The sequence below is a fragment of the Hevea brasiliensis genome, chromosome 13 (genome assembly GCF_030052815.1).
Source record: "Hevea brasiliensis isolate MT/VB/25A 57/8 chromosome 13, ASM3005281v1, whole genome shotgun sequence".
Lineage (NCBI taxonomy): Eukaryota > Viridiplantae > Streptophyta > Magnoliopsida > Malpighiales > Euphorbiaceae > Hevea > Hevea brasiliensis.
The window spans coordinates 67,937,161-67,959,382 of record NC_079505.1 but is presented as its reverse complement, the minus strand read 5'-3'; positions in this window follow the sequence as shown (position 1 = coordinate 67,959,382).

The following is a 22,222-nucleotide window of genomic DNA, read 5'->3' as shown; positions in this document are numbered from 1 at the left end:
CCCTGAATTGGGAAGAGGTAAAGGTGTCCCTTTACACACTGAACACCCACACGATGTCCTCACACACTTCGGCCCTATACCCGGGCTTTCTTACCCTTTTAGGAAAGTAGGAGGGGGTCATGTAGCGGTACCCGTGGGTTTTACCCCGTTAGTATCCGTGAAGGCTTCTGCTCAGATTGAAACTCGTTCTATCCACTGTGATACTCGTGGAATTTTCCTGATAATATCATGGTTATAGAATGGGGCTCTACTGTTACAGTAGGGGCAATTTGGGAACATGTGGCTTTTAGAAAATTAGACCTTGAGCTAAACTATCACAATAGCTGAAAGCCGTAGTAAGCTACCTTATAAGATAGAACTATCCAATTAGGTAGCACTCATCCGGTATCAGGAATCTCCCTATGCTAGGACAAGAGGGGCATACTTACTCTTACCCTATTCTGTTTATTTTACTTTGTTCTTACTTTTAAGGGTAATCTTGAATCATATTGTTAAGAAAACCTGCACATTTTCCTACTTTGATAAATGTGTAGGTACCACTCTGCCAACAATATAATACAAGATTACCTGAATTTATCCTGCTAACGAGTTTTTTCCGCAGGTATCACCAAACCAAAAGTCTGTAAAAAGGATAGGCATCATTTTTATCATGGCATCCTCGAGTCAGTCGGCAGAAGAAGTTCAGAATGCTAAACTTTGGTCCAAATCAACTCATACTCCAGTACCCCCGCAAAATGATGTTTCCAAGGCACATGCTAGCTTACTACCTTCATGGGATCTGAATAAAATTGAGGTCAGAATGAACAGCCTCGAGGGTCTGTCTAATGGTTGGAGGTCGCTTCCTGATCAGGTCAAGGCACGATTTGAAAAGAAGTACGGGAGGATTGCAACCCTAATGCGAGTCAAGGTCCAAATCCCGGCATTAAAGGCCATGCTGTCAGTTTGGAGTCCTAAGTACGGGGTATTCTCTTTCAATGACATTGATACAGTTCCCACTATGGAAGAATATCAGGCATTACTAGAGATTCCTTATTCAACACAGAATCGGATCTACCTACACCTTGAGCATAGGCAAACCTGGAAACGATTAACAAATTTGTTGGGTATTCCTTCGGAGGAGGCAAAGTCAAAAGAAACTGTCAAAGGGAACACGCATGGATGGTACTGGACCTACCTCGAGAAGCGGTTAGATCAATACCTCCAAGAGAAACGGTGGGATCAAGCTTCAGTAGCACTCGCATTGGGAATTTATGGCCCGATTTTGTTCCCGGGCCCATTAAGAATCATAACCTGCAGCACGGTGGAAGTATTCTGGGCAGTAGAAAGGCAGGAGGTCAATCCGATACCGGCAATTCTTGCGGAGACCTTATTAACCCTTACCTACTGCAGACAACAGGGCAAAGGGTCCGTTAAGTGTTGTTCTCAATTGTTATATCCCTGGATTATTAGTCACATATGTCCTGTGGAGACAAAGGGATTGACTTGGTACCTTGACCAGCCTCCCATCGAGAAGATGACCGGTTAATGTCGGTCAGAAGAATGAACAGCGATGGCGGGAGCAGTTTTGAGTTTCAATAGCCATGATTATTGTTGGAGGAAGGCTGTGGCGTCGGGCCAATCCGTTTTGATCAACACGGAGGTAATCGATCGGTGTCCTAATTGGAGTAACCGGATACACAAGTTACACTCGACATTGGTAATGAGGCGATTTGGCTCAACACGATCCGAAATTGACATTGAAGAATACCACCAAGGTCATTTCTACCATGAGCTCAAGGAAGAGGAAGGGTTGAAAATGGCTCGCAGATCCTGGGAAAACATCTCTTTGATGGAAAGGTCGCCTAAAGGTCCAAGTGCCACACGCGATTATCTTGAATGGAGGGTTGGCAGGGACCGAGAACACTCAACTGTAGAATTTGAAGACAGCGACCCTCGCTGGAACGTCCTATTAGAAGAAGCTGATAACCGTCTGGCTGACTCACTACAAAAGGCAAATACCGAGAACTCACAACTGCAAGAACAAACAAAACAGTTGGAAGACCAACGGCAGAGCCTTAAAAGAAAGTTGAGAAGACTCAGGGAAGAGGCAAGGGCTAAAAAGATGGGGTTCGAAAAGCAAAAGGTACGGTGGGAAAAGGAAAAAGACTCTCTCTAAGCTGAGATAAAAGAAGTGGAAGTGCAGAATAGTAAGCTTCAGAAAAAATGAAATACCAAGAAATACTTGTTGAAGAGTATAAACAAGAAAACAAAAAGAAGAAGCTCGAATTAAAGGAACAAGCACTACTCATCAACGATATTCTGAAATAGTGTGCTAAGGAAAGGAAAGAGAAGGAAAAACAAGCTGCTCTCTATCAAGAGCTGAAAGAGAACATTGACCAGCTGGAGAGAACAATAGCACAGGGAAAACAAGACCTATTACCTGAATCCGAGTATGCTCTGAAAGCATTCAACCCTGTCAAACAAGAAGAAAGGATATATGAGTATCTCAGAAAATGCCATCTCATTATAAAGAACCTCCCAGAGCCTAGGCCGATGTAAAGAATACGGTGTACGAATTATTCAATTAATGAAATGATTTTTGGACCATTGTTTAGCAAATTTGTGAATGAATAATATGACTCCCGTAGGAACTTCCTCGCTAGGGTTATGTGAAAAATTGAGTGCGCTATATAGACAGGTATCATAAATGCGCATTCAATCCAGTCATTCACGGTCAGACTATCGAACGATGCCATGATAAAGTTAATGCAATCATCCTTTTGCAGATTTCATTCTGGCTCCCAAATGCCGCTGTATCCTTCGTCCGGACCAGGACTTTTAGTTCTTTTTTACAAAATTTGAAATTCATTAAAAACCTTTTTTTCCCTACAGGAAATCAACATTGCTTCAAACAAGGCAAGTCTGACCAAGCACACGGTACAACCCAAGTGAGTGTACTTAACAAGGTCCCGAACAAAGAAGATAATGGAAGATCAGGAACAAGTACAGAACCTACAAGGGCAGGTTTCCGAATTGAAAGATCAGGTCTCAGAACTTATGAGACTAATGAGGGAAATGTCCCAGAATAAACATGCTTCAGAACCAAACTTACCATTACCTCCACCACCACCTACAACAAATGATCCGCACCAAGCTTCAACTTCTTTTACCTTTCAGTCACCTATTCCGGACCCGACAATTACTGTCAATCCGGCTACTATGAATAATGACCTACCTTACTCTCATTACCCAACCGTTTCAAACACCGATCCATACCCTTCAATTCTAATCCCTCCAGTTCACTCCACCCTTCATCTCCCAGCTGGGGGAGCATTTCATGCAGTGGGAGGAGAAAATAAGACGAGAGAAAACGAGAAACTATCTGCTCTAGAAGAGAGATTGAGAGCGATAGAGGGGCTGAATATGTATGGCTCAGTTGATGTGGCATCACTTAGATTGGTTCCCGATGTGGTGGTGCCGCCCAAGTTCAAGGTCCCTGATTTCGACAAGTACATTGGGAATTCAGACCCTCGTATTCACTTGGCCACCTATATCGCCAAGATGTCTGCTCTGACAGAGGACGACAGACTGCTGGTCCACTTCTTTCATGAGAGCCTCTCCGGGGCAGCTTTGAGGTGGTGTATTCAGTTGGACAGGAGCAAGCTGCGGTCCTGGAAGGATTTAGCTGATGCCTTCCTAAGACAGTACAAATTTAACTACGATGTGGCCCCCACAAGGAGAGATCTTCAAAACACAGTGCAGAGGGACGGGAAGGCTTCAAGGAGTATGCCCGAGAGATGGAGAGAAAAGCGGCGTACACCCCGGTGGTGACAATGAGCTGTGCTCTCTGTTCATCGAGACTTTGAAAGCTCCCTACTTCAACTTGATGATTGGAAACACTTCCAACAGCTTCTCTGACATCATCCAGGCCGGTGAAAGAATAGAGGCCAACTTAAGAATGGGGCGACTGCAGGAGTTGGCTGAGAATCCTGCAAAGAAGACTGCCAATTTTGGCAAGAAAAAAGAGGGTGATGTGCATTCCGTCACCCGGCAGAATAATTACTCCCCACTTCCCCAAAATAACTACCGGCCATATCCTTTCCCTCATGGCCAAACCATCGCAAACATTCCGCCTCCTTTTCCTAATTATCCACACCCGCGCCCACAATATCCCCCACCTACAAATTACCAACCGAGACCACCTCCTCCTCCTGCTCAACCAAGACCACCACAAAACAACCCAAGACCCCCAAGAAACCCTGATCCACCTCTTCCCCTCCCACTCAGTGAAATATACCGATACCTTGTCGGTATAAACCAAATTGTACCAGTTCCCCTAGACCCAATTCAGCCTCCATATCCCAGGTGGTATGATGCCACTGCCCGTTGTGAATATCATGGAGGAGCACAAGGGCATTCAACTGATAACTGCGGGGCACTCAGAGGGAGAGTGCACGCTTTAATCCGAAATGGGTGGTTGAAGATTGAGGGAAATGGTTCCCTCCCCAATGTTACCTCAAACCCATTGCCCAACCATAATGCGGGTAATGGAGTAAATATGATAGAGCCAGATGGAGAGAGGTTGGCACCAGAGGTGGATGAGTTAGTTCCTCACTTTGAGGAAATTTTTGCCATGGCAATGAGTGAAGGTTATCTTTGCCCTCAGGTATCCGAATCAGGAAAAGGCACGGGATGTCCTTACCATGGAGAGGCAGGTAATCATGAGTTACAAGACTGTGCGGGATTCCGTCAAGAGGTACAAAATTTGCTGTGCCAAAGGAGATCAAAAGTGGAGGGCGAAGTAAATGCCGCCAGGTGTGGCCAAAATACCTCTACCCCCAACCCTAGACTAACCTACTCTGTCCCCAATCCCCCAGTAGCCTCGCCGCCAGTAACGGTTATCCGAGCCCCATCTCAGCTCCCTGTTACCAACACCCACGCCATCCCTTGGAACTACAATTTCCAAGTCTTCACCCAAGGAGCGTCAAGAAGTACATCAGCTCCTAATCTTGCCTCACCTCCAGCACCACCAAAACCATGTTTTACTCCTCATGAGCATTTTAGAATGACTTATGCCGGACCTACCACCAGTATTACTCCCCGAACTAATCCTCAACCCGTCACTACCACAAAATCCTCCTCGCTTGAGCAAGAAGTCGAGTTCGTAACTCGAAGTGGGAGGTGTTACGCGAACAAAGAGAAAGAAAAAAGAAAAGGGAAAGTAAAAGTGGGAGAGTCATCAAAAAATACAGAAGAGGAGGTTGAGAAGACAGAGGAAGCAGAACCTACCGGACATAAAGAAGAGGAAGAACTGCTGCTCCAAATAATGAAACAGAGTGAGTATGATGTAGTGGAGCAGTTGAGAAAGACACATGCCCGAATTTCACTGTTATCACTAATCCTGAGCTCAGAAGTCCACCGACAAGCCTTGCAGAAAATCCTGGATCAGGCCTTTGTAAACCCCGACATCACACCGGGGCAGTTTGAAAAGATAGTAGGGCAAATCTAAGCATCCAGTTTTGTTACTTTCTCGGAAGACGAGATAGACCCTGCGGGTTTAAGGCACAATAAAGCTCTGCACGTGACAGTGAAATGTAAGGGTTGTATAGTAGCCAAGGTACTTATTGACAACGGATCCGCTCTCAATGTACTGCCTAGTGCTACCTTGGCTAGGTTGCCAGTTGACCAATCAGATATACGTCAAAGTGCTATGGTAGTAAGAGCCTTTGACGGTACAAGAAGAGAAGTCCTGGGGGACATTGACTTACCACTTCAAATCGGCGCATGTACCTTCAACGTCACATTCCAGGTGATGAATATTGAGCCGGCCTACACTATGTTGTTGGGGACGCCATGGATCCATTTCGCAAATGCTGTTCCTTCAACTTTGCATCAGAAAATAAAGTACATCATGGACGGCAAAATCATCACGGTGAAAGGAGAAGAAGCCATATTAGTCACCAAGCCACAATCACTTCCCTACGTAGAAGCTACTGAAGAGTCGTTGGAAAGTTTTTTCCAGGCCCTCGAATTACAAGACACCGGGAAGGAGGGGGCAATGGCTATGGTGGCCAAAGTAATGTCAAGGAATGGGTATCAAGAGGGCAAAGGCTTGGGGACCGCTTTGCAAGGAATCGTGGAACCAATATCGGCTATCCAGAAGGTAGGCCATTGCGGATTGGGTTATGAGGAGGACGCCCTGATGGATGGGCGATTCTGGATGAGGAATAGACTTCGGGATTGGAGGTTTGACCGGAAAATGGGAAAAAGGGAGGTAGTCCCGCGGATCACAGACGTCTTCAATAAATCGGTCATCGAAAATCCGACAGAGGTTGAAGAATCACTTGATGACCCATCCATCGATGTCATCCACTTGGATTCCTTGTAGGAGGCTCTGGTCTCGCCAGTGACTGAGGGGCAAGAGCTAGACAACTGGACAACAGAGGACATCCCTGTACTCAATTTCGAGTAAAGTACCTTTGGTCATCTACACTTGAACATTTTGTCCATGGTGGCAAGTGTAACACTGTAAATGGACCTTTTCTTATGGCATAAATATTAGTGAATTAATAGCGCATTTTAAATCCAATTATCTTTTCCTTTCCTTTTGAATTCCATCCTTATAATATGTTCTATTTTCATTCATTCAGGACCATTCATTAATTAACACCTAATAACACAATAGACTTAGAAATTCCTCTGGTTAATTTTGAAATCCCCATAACTGCCATTACTTCAAGTGATTCTGAGGAAGAGCTCACAGAAGAAAGCAATGGAAGGGATGAACCTTCCCTAGTGCCTTGGGGTGACGAAACACGCACCATAAACTTAGGCACGGAAGAAGTGAAAAGGAAACTTAAGATAGTGGAGAGTAAGGAATTGGGAGATATGATCAGTTCGCTCAGAGAATTCCTGGACGTATTTTCCTGGAGCTATGATGATATGGTTGGTTTGGACCCCCAGATAGTGGCGCACAAAATTCCCCTAATTCCAGGGACAATCCCGGTAAAACAGAAGCTAAGAAGAATGAATCCTGACACACTGCTCAAGGCTAGGGATGAGGTCAAGAAACAGTATGACGCTGGGTTCATAGAAGTAGTCAAATATCCTCAATGGATAGCTGACGTTGTCCCGGTAATGAAGAAGGACGGGAGAGTTAGGGTGTGTGTTGATTACAGGGATCTTAATAAAGCAAGTCTAAAAGATGATTTCCCTCTCCCCCACATTGATGTGTTAGTAGACAATGCTGCGGGATTGGGCAGGTGCTCATGCATTGATGGGGCATCTGGGTACAATCAAATCCCAATGGATGAGGAAGACAAAGAGAAAACCGCTTTTATCACTCAATGGGGAGTATTTTGCTATCGGGTCATGCCCTTCGGGCTGAAGAATGCTGGTGCCACCTATCAGCGTGCTATGGTCACATTATTCCACGATATGATGCATAAAGAAGTGGAGGTGTACGTGGATGATATGATCATCAAATCCCGGGGAGAAGAAAGCCATGTGCAGGTGCTGAGGAAAGTATTTGAGAGACTCAGGAAATATCAGTTGAAACTGAACCCTGCCAAATGCATATTCGGAGCTAGGTCAGGGAAATTGTTGGGATTCATAGTGAGCGAAAAGGGAATAGAGGTAGATCCAGACAAGGTTCGAGCTATTCAAGAGATGCCATCCCCAAGAACAGAAAGGGAGGTGCGTAGTTTCCTGGGAAAATTGAACTACATATCAAGATTTATTTCCAATCTCACCGCTAAAGCCGAGCCTATTTTTAAACTGCTCCGAAAGAACAACACCACCCAATGGGATTCAGTTTGTCAAGAGGCTTTTGAGACAATCAAGCAGTATCTGTCAAACCCACCAGTGTTGGTTCCACCCGTGGCGGGGAGGCCTCTGATCCTGTATATGGCAGTCCAACAGAACTCGATGGGATGTGTTTTGGGACAACATGACGATACTGGCCGAAAGGAAAGGGCTATTTATTACCTGAGCAAAAAGTTCAATGATTGTGAGTCAAGGTACTCTTTCTTAGAAAAGACTTGCTGCGCGTTAGCCTGGACAGCAAACCGCCTCAAACACTACATGTTGAATCACAAGACCTGGCTCATCTCCAGGATGGATCCTATCAAATATGCATTCGAAAGCCCATTCGTGCCAGGAAGGATAGCTAAATGGCAGGTCATACTCTCCTAATATGACATAGTCTATATGACCCGGAAAGCAGTGAAAGGTAGTGTGATCGCTGACCTCCTAGCAGAAAATCCTATCCAGGATTATGAAGCTCTGAATTTTGAGTTCCCTGATGAGCACATCAATGAAGTAGACTACGCGGAACGGGGGCCAGCCGATGTATGGGAAATGTATTTTGACGGAGCTGTCAATTTGTCCTGTAATGGAATTGGAGCTGTGTTGATATCCCCGGATGGAAAACACTTTCCGATAGCTGTCAAGTTGAGATTTGACTGCACCAACAATGTCGCGGAATACGAAGCTTGTGTGATAGGTCTACAGGCTACCATCGAAATGAAAATTAGGAAGTTGGAAATATATGGAGACTCAGCCCTGATTATTTATTAAGTCAAAGGAGAATGGCAAACCAAGGATCCGAAGCTAATCCCGTATCAGAAGTACTTATTGGAGCTGATTAAGAAATTCGAAGAAATCTCTTTCACTCACCTTAGTAGAGACAAGAATCAATTTACTGATGCCTTAGCTACTCTAGCTGTTATGGCTCAAATCGAAGAGGGTCAGATGATTCAGATATTGAAGATTAAAGCAAGAAGTGAGCCAGCATATTGCTTCATGATTGAGGAAGAACCCGACGGTAAACCTTGGTATCATGACATCCTGGTCTACATCAGAACCAGAGAATTCCCTCCAGGGGCCAGCAGAAACGAAAGAAGAATGATCCGAAGATTAGCATTGGGATACTTCCCCAGTGGAGAAACCCTATACAAGAGAAGCTCCAACGGCGAATTGTTGAGATGTGTGGATGCAAAGGAGGCAAAGAAAATCCTTTTCGAGACGCATGAGGGAAACTGTGCAACCCATGCCAATGGGCACATGATGGCTAAGCAAATCATGCGACGGGGATATTTTTGGACTACAATGGAAAAGGATTGCATCGAGTATTTCCGAAAATGCCATAAGTGTCAAATCTATGCAGATCCGATAAATGTGCCGCCTAACAAATTGTTCAACCTCGCCTCACCATGGCCTTTCGCAATGTGGGGCATCGATGTGATTGGTCCCATCAACCCTAAGGCATCCAATGGGCACAGATTTATCCTAGTAGCAATCGACTATTTTTCTAAGTGGGTCGAAGCCACGTCATACGCCCATATCACGCAGAACACGTTTCTCAAATTCTTCAGAAGCAACATCATCTGCCGACATGGTCTCCCCAATGAAATCGTCACTGACAACGCTAAGAATCTCAATGGTCCGAAGATTCAGAAATTGTGTGATCAATACAAAATCCGACACCTCAATTCCTCCCCATACCGTCCCCAGATGAATGGAGCGGTGGAAGCTGCGAACAAAAATCTCAAGAGGATAATCCGGAAAATGACGGTCACGTATAGGGATTGGCATGATATGCTTCCCTACGCTCTCCACGCATACCGGACTTCTGTAAGAACCTCAACCGGGGCAACTCCATACTCACTGGTTTACGGGATGGAAGCGGTATCACCTATTGAAGTTGAAATTCCTTCCCTAAGGATTCTGAAGGAATCAGGGATTGATGAGTCGGAATGGATCCAGTCAAGGTTGGATCAGTTAAACTTCTTTGGATGAGAAAAGGTTAGCAGCGACATGTCATGGCGATTATACGGATGAGAATGGCTAGAGCATTTGACAAAAGCGTTCGCCACGCAAATTCCAACCCGGGGACCTAGTTCTGAAGAAAGTGCTGCCGAATCAAAACGATCCTCGGGGCAAATGGTCACCAACCTACGAGGGACCCTATGTGGTTAAAAAGGCATTTTCTGGAGGAGCCTTGATCTTGACCCACATGGACGGTGAAGAGTTTTCGAGACCCGTGAATGCTGACACCGTCAAGAGATACTATGCCTAAAAAAAAAAAAAAAAAAAAAAAAAAGAGTAGGAGTGAAAACCCGAAAGGGCTCTCCTAGCAAAATGTGTGAAAGAAGGCGAAAACCCCGAAGGGGCGCTTTCTGTAAAACGAGTGAAGGATGAAAACCCGAAAGGGCGTCCTGAAAGAGAAAAAAAAAACAAAACAAAACAAAAAAATCTAGGGGTGAAAACCCGAAAGGGCATACCGAGAACCAAAAGGGAGAAATAAGGAAAGAAGCATGAGACCGAGAAGAGAAATAAACCGTCGTGACATGAGGCTTCAGAGAATTTGAAATAATGGCAGTTAAGGGATTTCAAAGCCAGCCACAAGGAATATGTGAGATCTATCCTTGTATCCTTCTTCTTTGAAACTCTATCTTTGTTTTTATTAAAACCGTAATAAAGTCATACTTCATTCCCTATGCTTCTATCTTTCCCTTATATTTATTCTTTAACATTATCCTTCTGCAATCTCGTTATCTAATGCGCTATTAATCAGTTAAAATTTTTGCCATAAGATTAGGATTTAACAATTGATAACCTCACATACTTTACTATGAGATTTGCAGGGAATGACCAGGAAAAAGGTACACAAAAGGAAAATAGGGATGAAAACCCGAAAGGGCATCCTAGAAGCGCAAAAAAAAAAAAAAAAAAAAAAAAACTAGAGGTGAAAACCCGAAAGGCATTTCTAGTCATATGGACGAAGGGGAAGTGAAAACCCGCAAGGGTGCTTTTCAGGAAAAAGTCGAAAACAAAAGAAGGGCATTTGAAAAGTGGGGTCATAGGTCAAGTCTTGCAACTCGTCCTCCATTAATCTTTGGCCTTCGGGTTTCTCTTAAGTTCACTTCATGGGGGAAGAACTTCTTGTGTCCGGATTAGGCTTGCTTTGTAAGTGCATTTACATTTCCTGTTATCAACCTCTGGTTCCTTGATCTAAGTTGATTTTAATTTCCTGCAGTTTACATTTCCAGTTATCAACCTCTGGTTCCTTGATCTAAGTTGATTTTAATTTCCTGTAATTTACATTTCCTGTTATCAACCTCTGGTTCCTTGATCTAAGTTGATTTTAATTTCCTGCAATTTACATTTCCTGTTATCAACCTCTGGTTCCTTGATCTAAGTTGATTTTAATTTCCTGCAATTTACATTTCCTGTTATCAACCTTTGGTTCCTTGATCTAAGTTGATTTTAATTTTCTGCAATTTACATTTCCAGTTATCAACCTCTGGTTCCTTGATCTAAGTTGATTTTAATTTCCTACAATTTACATTTCCTGTTATCAACCTCTGGTTCCTTGATCTAAGTTGATTTTAATTTCCTGCAATTTACATTTCCTGTTATCGACCTCTGGTTCCTTGATCTAAGTTGATTTTAATTTCCTGCAATTTACATTTCCTGTTATCGACCTCTGGTTCCTTGATCTAAGTTGATTTTAATTTCCTGCAATTTACATTTCCTGTTATCGACCTCTGGTTCCTTGATCTAAGTTGATTTTAATTTCCTGCAATTTACATTTCCTGTTATCAACCTCTGGTTCCTTGATCTAAGTTGATTTTAATTTCCTGCAATTTACATTTCCTGTTATCAACCTCTAGTTCCTTGATCTAAGTTGATTTTAATTTCCTGCAATTTACATTTCCTGTTATCAACCTCTGGTTCCGTTATCTAAGTTGATTTTAATTTCCTGCAATTTACATTTCCTATTATCGACCTCTGGTTCCTTGATCCAAGTTGATTTTAATTTAACTTCTGATACCGATCCCTAGGTCAATGACTTAGGTATGCTTTAGTCTCGGACACCAAATCGTCCAAAATACGGGTCTGAATCTTTACATAATTCCTACACGGGAAAATTTTTTCCCCTTAATAGAAATTATGTAAAGAGGGGCAGCTGTCGACACCATATTTTGGCTGATCCCCAGAATCAATAAACCTTAAAACCGATCCCCAGAATCAATAAACTTTGAAACAGATCCCCAATACCAAGTATCCCTTTGACTATTAAATCACTCACCGATCTCTCAAACCCATTGTCGAATCTCCGGACCAGTCAAGTATATTCCTGATCTTTGTTGACAAACGAAATGAACTAACACTAGATCTTTTCTTACCAGTTTTATTGCCTATCTCCCTTTCAAAAGTTTAAGAATAATCAAAGGTTCCGTTCCGGTTTAAGGATGATTCCGATCTTAAATGTTCAAGCCAAATTCTTAATTTTAATCAAGTTCCGTTTAGCGTTGGTTCTCTACCGATCTTATGCTCATTGTGTCTTCCGATCTCTCACACTTGGGTTGATAATCACTTTCAGTTATTTCAAGATACTCAAACAATCAAGTGTTTAATAATTTAGAAATTTTTCGATCACAACCATTCATCGAACAAAAGAGGCATTCCATTTCATTTCATTTCAAAAATTTGTACAAGTTATTCAGCTGGAGGATCACCCCCAGCCTGATCTACATTTTGTCCGTCTTCTCCCTCACCCTCAGCCTCTTCCTCACTATCCTCACCCTTGCCTCCGGGAGCCAGGTCGGCCATCCAAGAGAAGTCCTCCACTGGGTAACGCTTCTGGAGCTCGGCCAAGAGATCCTTGTGAGCATTCACATAATCACCGGCTATTCCTGTCACCATCTCTTCATCTTTTGCCTTAAGCTCCACAGTAAGGTGAGCGACCTGAGCAGCTTCATTGGCCCGGAGAGCCTGGACTTCTCTAAGAGCATGATCCCTTTCGGCGAACATGAGCACATTCGGCGGCTTATCCTCATAGTACTTCATACGCCCCTCAATTTGAGATATGTAATCTTGAGCGGATGAGAGTTGGGATCGGAGGGATGCCACTTCTTGACTCTTCTTCTCGACCTCCTTACCCAGGCGGTGAGCCTTTTCCCGGACTATGTGCTGGTTCACCAGGCACTCTACATTCAGACTCATGGATCGGGTCAGGATGTCGTCAAGATTGTCTGGAGATCGGTCCGATCCTCCGAAGGCGGATGGAAGACCCCAAGACTTTGGCAAAACACAGGTTCTCCCGAACAGTCAGGTTCTTCTCCGAGAGCGATCGGCACTTGAGCGCCACGAGGAGGGCCTCGTAGAAGGTTGAGAAGGACCCCCTTACGTGCTTGGAGCAACTAGAGGAAGTGGAGCGGCTCTTCGTTGAGGAGGAGATCGGACGGCTCTGCGATCGGCGGTCTGAAGGTCGGCGGGCCTCTTTGCATCTCCCGGAGTTCATGGCGGGTGTTTGAAGCGATTCAACGCTTAATCTCTTTTATCTTCCGAAATCTCTCTTTCTTTCTTCCGCTTCTTGGAACCCTCACCACCCGCCATACCTGCACAAAGAAGAGGTCAGTGAGATCGCTAAGGTCCTGAGATCTGAGATGTAGAAAGTACCGATACCGAGGTCAGAGAGCGGAAGCTCGCGATCTTGGCCGGTGATCAGCTGTATAGTCCAATGATGCAGCTCGGCAGTCACCGCATTTAAACAGGAGAACTTTTGAGTGGCCGCATGATTTTTCAATTCCATCACTATTAGGCCTTCCTCCTTGTTCAGGGTAATACGCTTCGAAATCAAGGGCCCCTGGTGCCACCAGCTACGGGGCAAGTCCTCAAAGCAGTTCGAATTTTTGCTCCTCAGAATGAAGAAGCGGTTTTTCCAATTCTTAAGGGAGGAGGGCAGATCGGTAAAGAGCCCACAATGAGGCTTCGCCTGAAAGAACTAGTGCTCATTGTCCTTTCGATGAGTTAGCCTGTGCAGTTCGGCGAACACCTTAGCCGTAGGACTGATTCCCTTAGCTCGGCACAGGCCTCGGAAGGCTACTAAGATCCACCACGAGTTAGGGTGAACTTGGGCAATGCACACTCGGTGATATTTTAGGACCTCTTTGAAGAAGTCGTCCAGAGGGAACCGAAGACCGGCCTTTAACTGTTTCTCATATACCATAACCATGTCATTCTCTTCAAAGAAGTGATCGACTCGGTGATCGCCGTGACACCGGATAAGTTCGTACGAATCAGGACGAATATTATACTCCTGGCTGAACGATTGCAGATCGATTTCTTGTAAGATTGATGGCAGCTCGTCTATAGGAAGATTCTCCCTCCCTGAAGAAGGTACAAGCCTCGATGGTGCGGTTCGCCCCCGAGCTGGAACGGAGACCCTAGGAGGTTCTGGTCGTGCGCTTGGCCCGACCACCTCTACTTCATCAGACGACCACGAGAACTGAATGGAAGGAGGGCTCGTCGCTCTCTGACCCTCGGCGCCGCTCATTTTCAAAGGAAATAAAGAATTTGAACTAAAAGAAAGATCAAAGCCCTTACCGGAATCTGATCGGCGTCGGAAGAACTTAAGAAAATGAGTGGATTTTGGGGTTGTTCACGAGAGACTGAAAATGGAATAAGAGAGCAACTAGCTAACCCAGCCCCTATTTATACTCGTCCGAGCATTTAATGCTCACGATGTTCCAGGCACTGCATCGGTTAGCGGGACTCGCCAGCTGTTCTGACACGTCTCACGCATATTCCCAAAATCAGTTAATTATAGAGCGGCAGATCCAGGTGTTTCGAATTACGGATCGAATAAGTGTCATTCAGGTAAAGAACCAGATCGGATAATCACATTAGAGATCGGAAAATAATCAATACAATAATAATAAGATGATAATCGACAAAATAAAGTCTTTATTTTCAAAAGATCGGATTACATCATTTGGGCGATCTCTAGGGATCGGATTACACTAAAATTGGATTACATCATTTCTGTGATCTCTAGAGATCGGATTACATTGAAAACAAAATACATCATTTGGGCGATCTCTAGGGACTGGAATGTCACATTGTGACTGATCCAAAGGGGTGTCACCGACCAGAACCGAGGCGCTGTCGGAACACCCAATGTGGAGGAAAGTCGCTGTCGAAACACCCAATGTGGTGAGAAGCCGAATAAACTTGGAAGAGCAACCGTCAAGGGTCGGCGGAACATCAGCAATTTGCTCGGCCAAAATCAGTTCGCCGATTATGCCAGTTGAACGACTCGAGATCGGCACGATGGAGATCCGCAATCCAGATCGGTTAATTGATTCAGTTCTCTCAAATAAGGTTATCGCTATTATTCGATCACCGGGATCGTAAATTTTCAGTCGAGGAACAAAGAAGTCCATCGGAAAGGGATCAACAGCCACAATCATGGAACTTCTGCCGGAGCAGCTAGAACTGGAAAGTAAGAAGGAAGAGAGGAAAATCGAATGAGGGAAGTTTTCTTCTGTCAGGGGTACATATAGGGAGAAACCAGGCATTTATTACTAAGCAGAAAACGAAGCGGACGCTTCGGGAATCGAGGGGAAATTAATGCTTTGACCGGACCGGGCCTGAGTAAGGAAAGGATCGGAATAATAGAGATCGGAAGATGGGAGACCAGCATGAGAGATCGGAAAAGGAGTGTGTAAAGGAGATCAGAAAGAGGGAAGATCGGAAGGCAAAGAGAATAAGACAAATCCCAATAACCGTCGTCAGAATCAGAGCCAAGGTAGTTAAAGCATCGCAGACGAAATCTCCACCGCACGCCTGAGAATCGCCCACAATGCTGACAGGTGCCAGAGTATGTCATGACAGTCCTGTACATCCCAATCTCCACCGTTGGTCTCACTTGCAAGGACGAGTCCAGAGCCTTTGGATCAAAGAGGAAGACGACAAGACCGGCGCCTTTTATTCCCAGCCCTCGGATCGCCCAGGTCAACAAAGTTTTGGACCGTCAGATCAGAAGAAGAAAAAGACAGGTATCCTGAGGATGATCTCGGTCGTTCATTTTGATTCGCTTTAATTCTCAAGCATCCGATTATGTCCTTTGAAATCCTGACCCTCCATCTCCCCCAAGATAGATCCTGACCGTTCACAGGGAACACCCGGTCCCTATAAATACCCGCATGAAAACTGTTCAGGGGGACGGACAAAAAAGGGAGAAATAGTTACTATAGTGGAAGAACTCTGAAATTTAATTCAGTTCGTTGCTCTGCTATTTTTGAGTTTTGATAAGGAAAAACTTTTGAAACCAGTTTTCCGAAGTATTTTCTTGCAAAAGGGATTCTTGAAATACTGGAACTCTCCATTTTCAGCTCTTTCATTGTCCTGTGACGCCTTTACTTTCAGTTCTTTGTCATCTTTGTTTCCATTCTTATTTCCCAAGCTCAACTTGCTTAAACCTGACTGCCGTTTAGCGAAGCGTCCTTCGTTTCTAGGAGAGCTTCAGCCTTCGAGCTAAACAGCTCGTGCCCCTATTGCGTTCTGCGATTAGTTTAGTAAGATTCGGCTCCTCACAGATGAGTGTTTATATCTAAAAGCTCTTTTTATTTTACGCATTCCCATTTACTTTTATGTTTGTGATCCTCGCCAAGTTTACATGGTGTAATAAAGGTTATTCTCGAAGTTTACTCTCTTTGTCAACTGGTCTATTCTTTTCGTTAAGCTTTGTCACTTCTAAATGCGAAAGTCCTCATCCCAAGTAACGTATAAGTATTTCGGTAAAAAGTAGGTAGTCGGGCCTTAAGTGCTTCTTTAAAATAGAAAGCCTGAATAATACGTCAAGAAATAACAGAGTTGCATCACTAATCTAACATAGAAGGTGATTCAGTATGACGTCATAAAGGCAGAATGAAACTAAATTTCAGGTAAATAAGTGGAACAGATCGTGTATAAAAAGGTATTGGTAAGGTAATTACATAGGAGATCGGTAAAATTTAGTCTGGCATCCTTTATCTGGTCACAAGGTACCGATGAGGTAAAAGAGGTCTTATTCCGATCCCTGACGTCTTTGGGTGCCAAAACCCTTAGTTTAGGCTCTTATGATGCGTAGCTGTAGTTAAAACTTGAGAGATCGGAAAAGTTCTATCCGATCCTCAAGCTTAAAATTTTTAATGAATATTTAATAGAGGTCGGAGGAGAGTTCTTATCCGATCCTCAAGCTTAAAATTTTTAATGAATATTTAATAGAGGTCGGAGGAGAGTTCTTATTCGATCCTCAAGCTTAAAATTTTTAACAAATATTTAATAGAGGTCGGAGGAGAGTTCTTATCCGATCCTCAAACTTAAAATTTTTAACAAATATTTAGTAGAGGTCGGAGGAGAGTTCTTATCCGATTCTCAACCTTAAAATTTTTAATACACATTTAACAGAGGTCGGAGGAGAGTTCTTATCCGATTCTGAAACTTAAAACTTTTAAAAGGAGATCGGAGGAGAGTTCTTATCCGATTTCCAAACCAAAATTTCAACAAATACATAAGATAATTCCCCCTAAAATAAAATCAATAATCACAACTCACTAAGGTTGCCTCATTTACTTATGTATCTGGGTAATCCAAATTAGTGAAAAATTAAATATTCATTTTATCAAAAGGATTAACATTTCCATTCAAGCCCTCCTAACTATGAAGATCGTGAAGTTAAATCTGCTTACCCTCGTTGAAGGACGAGGTGGGGTGCCTAATACCTTCCCCACCCGTTTATGGACCCCGAACCTAGAATCTCTGTTTTTGAAGTGGTTTTATTTTAATTTATTTTCACAAATGGTTTTCTTTAATTTCCCTCAAAATTAAAGTGGCGACTCCTCACTCTTTCCCACTTCGGTGAGGGTTCGTTCAGGCGACCGCAAAATCCCTTGCGATAGGTATGACTGCTAATATTTTTGTTGAAACTATCATAGAGCAAATTAAGTCAAACAAATGCTAGGGTAATTCCATTGCAATCACCTTTACACTATGAAGTATATAAATGAAACTCGTACTGACACATCCAAATTCGGATTAGACAAATCGAAAAAGTAGCACGATATGTATACTTAAAACAAAGCTAACGGCTAACAAAAATGCCCATAACACATAATTGAACTAAAAAACTCAATTATGCATAATTACTGCTACCAACTCATAAGAAGTCCACAATGCTCAATCGAGCTAAAAAATGGATTAAAAATTCCTAATTGGGCTATAAAACTCAAAATAGTGCACATAAGAATATCTCAAGACAAGAAATATTACTTGTAGGCTAATCAATTGAGATATTTACATTTAATTCACAAACAATTACAAGTAAATCACTAATCACTAACCTTAATTGGTTGGCTAAATCTTTTTGGCAGCAATCAAAATTCAAGTATGATGAGACTAAATTTACTCTACCAAATGCTTTAGTTGAACAAGTAATAAAATGATGAATTTGAATATCCTCCAATAAGGATCAGAGATGTAGTTTATAATTAATTTAACATTACTTTATTATTATTTGAGAAATCGAAATTTTTTGAGAAAAGATTGTAAATTAAAAACAATGATGAAGCAAAACCTGCATAATTTATATAAGTTTAATAAGTAGGATACTAAATCCACCTTTAATTATGCTTAAATATCTTTCTCAATACAAGATTCCATTTTTAAGTTGGTAAGATTCTCAACTAATCATTTACCATTATTTAGGAAATAAACTTCAATTTAATTGAAGATTTTAATGACTAAACTAAATTGCATATAAACTAAATCCATAAATTAATTTGCGCCATTTGGGTAAAAATTAATTAAACCACATATGATTTAGGTTCCCTATTTGATGATGCCCAAAGTCAAAATGATATACAGAAAAGCTAAAAATCATCTATATAATCAATTGATAAATGAAAGCATAACTTCTCTATTTGATACTTGATTAGGTAATTAAAATCAACATTCAAATATAAACATTAACTCAATGATCACTACATTACTTAGAAAATTGAAGCATTATATTAAACGAAGAAAAATATTTAGAGCATAATCATGGTTTCATGTTCCCCTCCAAGAAAAGATTTACTCCTTGCTAAAGGTAAATAACCACATAAAATAGAGAGAACGCAACATTTACATTAGAGAATTAAAAATATAAAAAAATAAAAATTTAAACTCTAAATGTAAATCTTGATCTTCTACTTTTCCTTCAAATTTAGACTGAAAATTTTCTCTATTTCCCATTGATAACTATTCTCGTGATATAGCCTAGAAATTTTTTTCCTTCGAATGATGAATCCTTTAGATGCAATCCCAAAATCTAAAAAGTGCACTATCTTCTCTCTTTTTTAAAACTACTCAAAATCCCAAAAGAATCTCTCTCTCTCTCTCTCTCTCTCTCTCTCTCTCTCTCTTTTCTATCTAATTAAAGGATAATAGAGTTTTAAAATGGAATAAGAGATAAAATAATAAAAATACAACTTTGCGAAAGAAAACATGGCCTATACATAATTTATTTGCCTAGCCACTTTCCCTTTGCTTGAGAATGCCATATGTAACTCTTTAATTTCCAAAATTTCTGCTAAAACTATTAGAAATAAAGTTAAACTTTTTATATAATTAAAACTTATTAAACTGCGTAATGTTCTTTACAACTCAAAGAATGATAACTTTGTGCACATAGTATTGTATGCTTTCAATCTTTAGGAGACTAGTATAACACCAAAAGATACCATATTGATACCTCAACACAAAAGGAAGAACATATCTACCTCAAAAACTAAGACTTTTTATAAATTTTAAAAATTCAGGAGGAAAATATTATCCACAAACTAGTGTACAAACTAAGGCTTATTACAACCTTTGGTATTCAAGAAAAGTACTCACAATTCACTCCACATTTCTAAACTAATGCTTATAAACAACTTTTGGTATATATGACATAAGGATGTTTCGAAATAGTGGCATATAAGAATGTCTAAAGACAATAAATATTACTTCTAAGCTAATCAATTAAGATAGTTATATTTAAATTGCAAACACATTGCAAGCAAATCACTGAACTTAATTTGTTTACTAAACCTTTTTTGCTACAATCAAAGATTAAATACGTAACATTTTTTATAACTCAAAGAATAGCAGCTTCACGGACACAATATCGTATGTTTTCTATCTTCAAGAAATTAGTATAATACCAAAAGATATCATATTGATGTTTCAACACAGAAGGAAGAGCATATCTATTTCAAAATCTATGACTTACAATCTTTGAAAATTCAGAAGGAAAAGATTATCCACAAACTAAACTAAGGCTCACTACAGCCCTTGGTATTGAAGGAGTACTCAAAGTTCACTCAACACTTTCTAAACTAATGCTCATAAACAACCTTCAGTATATATGAAATAAGGATGTTCATAATATATTTTAAGATAAAAAAAAATCTATAAGAAAGGCTTTAATGCAAGTAAAAATTATCATATTGATCCTTAAATTAGTCTTTGGAACCATTATAATGCAAAAATGACTAAGTATAATGTATTTCTAATTTTCTAAAGTCCTGTTTGGCAACAACTATGTCTCTTCTTTTTATAATTTAGTGACATAGTATTTATAGTAGTGTTTAAAGATTAAGGAAGTAATTTATAAAAAGTTATTTCTCTTAGCTTTTAGAGGTTGAGAAAGCTTTTTGACCAAGATATATAAGATGATACTGTTATTTTTTTACATTTAACAACTAATACAACAGTTATTTTTGTCGAATACTTTTGCTTTAAACCACTACATAAATAGTTAAGCAGTAACAACTGATGGCTAGTAAAACAGCTAATGGCTATTAGAACAGCTAATATTACTGAACAAGATCTAAATGTCATGATTTGCATCAGTTTTTTTTTTATTTAAAAAGGCCAACCAAGTCAATTTACAACCAAAACATACAACTATCTTTAGTAATATCATAAGTAATATACAAAATTAGCCTTTGGCTTCATAATAAAGGCAAAGAAGAGTGTTAAAAAGAAAAAAATAACTAAGTCATGCACTAACAAAGAAGATTGTTGAAAAAGATCTAATTAAAAGACAAAGTACAAAATTGAAGGATTTTAACCTAAGAACATATATATAAAGAAAATATTTTACACTACAAGGTCTTTTTCTCAAAAGTTATAGTAGACTTTGGCGCCGCTGTCAGCATAGGCATAGTAGTCACTTAACTTCATAGGGCTTCCTCATAACTTTAATCTTTGATATATACTGGAAATCTATTCTAAGATGGCTAGTAGAAAGAGATGTAATGACCTTTTCTTTATAGACTTTCTAAGTCATGGCTACAACTTTCAATATTTTCTTATGTTTTTCCACTGCAACTACTTTCTCATAAGATAGGCTTATTTCTCGTGCTCTAGGGTTGTGACTAAAGTGTCCAATTCTGGTAATTGAGCTTAGCTTGCTTACATTTCTTCTTCTAAGATCAAATATAATCCCTTTATCATTGTCTCTCCCTTTCTCACTCTATCTCTCCGTCAATCATTCTCTCTTTCCCTATATATTATAATTATATTATTAAATAATTATAATAATTAAGAATTTATTTGTTAAAATATAGGGACTTATTTATAAAAAAAAAAGTACTATTTAAGTATCATGTACTATCACACTTTAGCACTCAAGGCCTGATGCTTTTTTTTTTTTTTGACAATTCAGGACTTGTGCTTTCAATATTTTGCATTTAGGTGCGAAAATAAAATAACTATTAGGTGGAATATTGTTCACCCCTGAACTTTACCAAAAAAATCTCATGGTACCCTTAACTTTTCAAATATTCCATAATGCACCTCAACACTTATAAACATCTTATGATACACCTCAACTCTTATAAACTGGAATTAAGATACCCTTCAATTTGTGACAACGGTTTGCTGAATTCCACTTCACATGAGTTAAGGTGTATCATGGGACGTTTACAAAAGTGAAAGTGTGTCATGGACATTTTAAAAGTTCAGGATGCCACGAGATTTTTTTTGTTGGTAAAATTCATGTGTGAGATAGTGTATTCGACCTAAGTATTAAATATTGCTACTATAGTGCTGATATTAGCACCACATCAACTTTTCCAACCACATCAGTTTAGATCAGTATTTTGGTTAAATTTAACTAGTGGTCACTGAACTTTAAGGGTAATTACAGTACAGTCACTTAACTTTGATTTTTTTTTTCTTAAAAGTCACTCAACTTCAATTTAAGTATCATTAAAGCCACTATTACTGAATATTACAGATTTTCAAGTTAACCTACTAACATGTCATCCTTTTACAAAAAGAAATTAGCTAACTACTCTTCCTTTACATTAAAATCTCTTTTCTTTAATTGTTTTTCCTTCTCTTTTAAACTCTACCTTGCACTCTCTCTCTCTCTCTCTCTCTC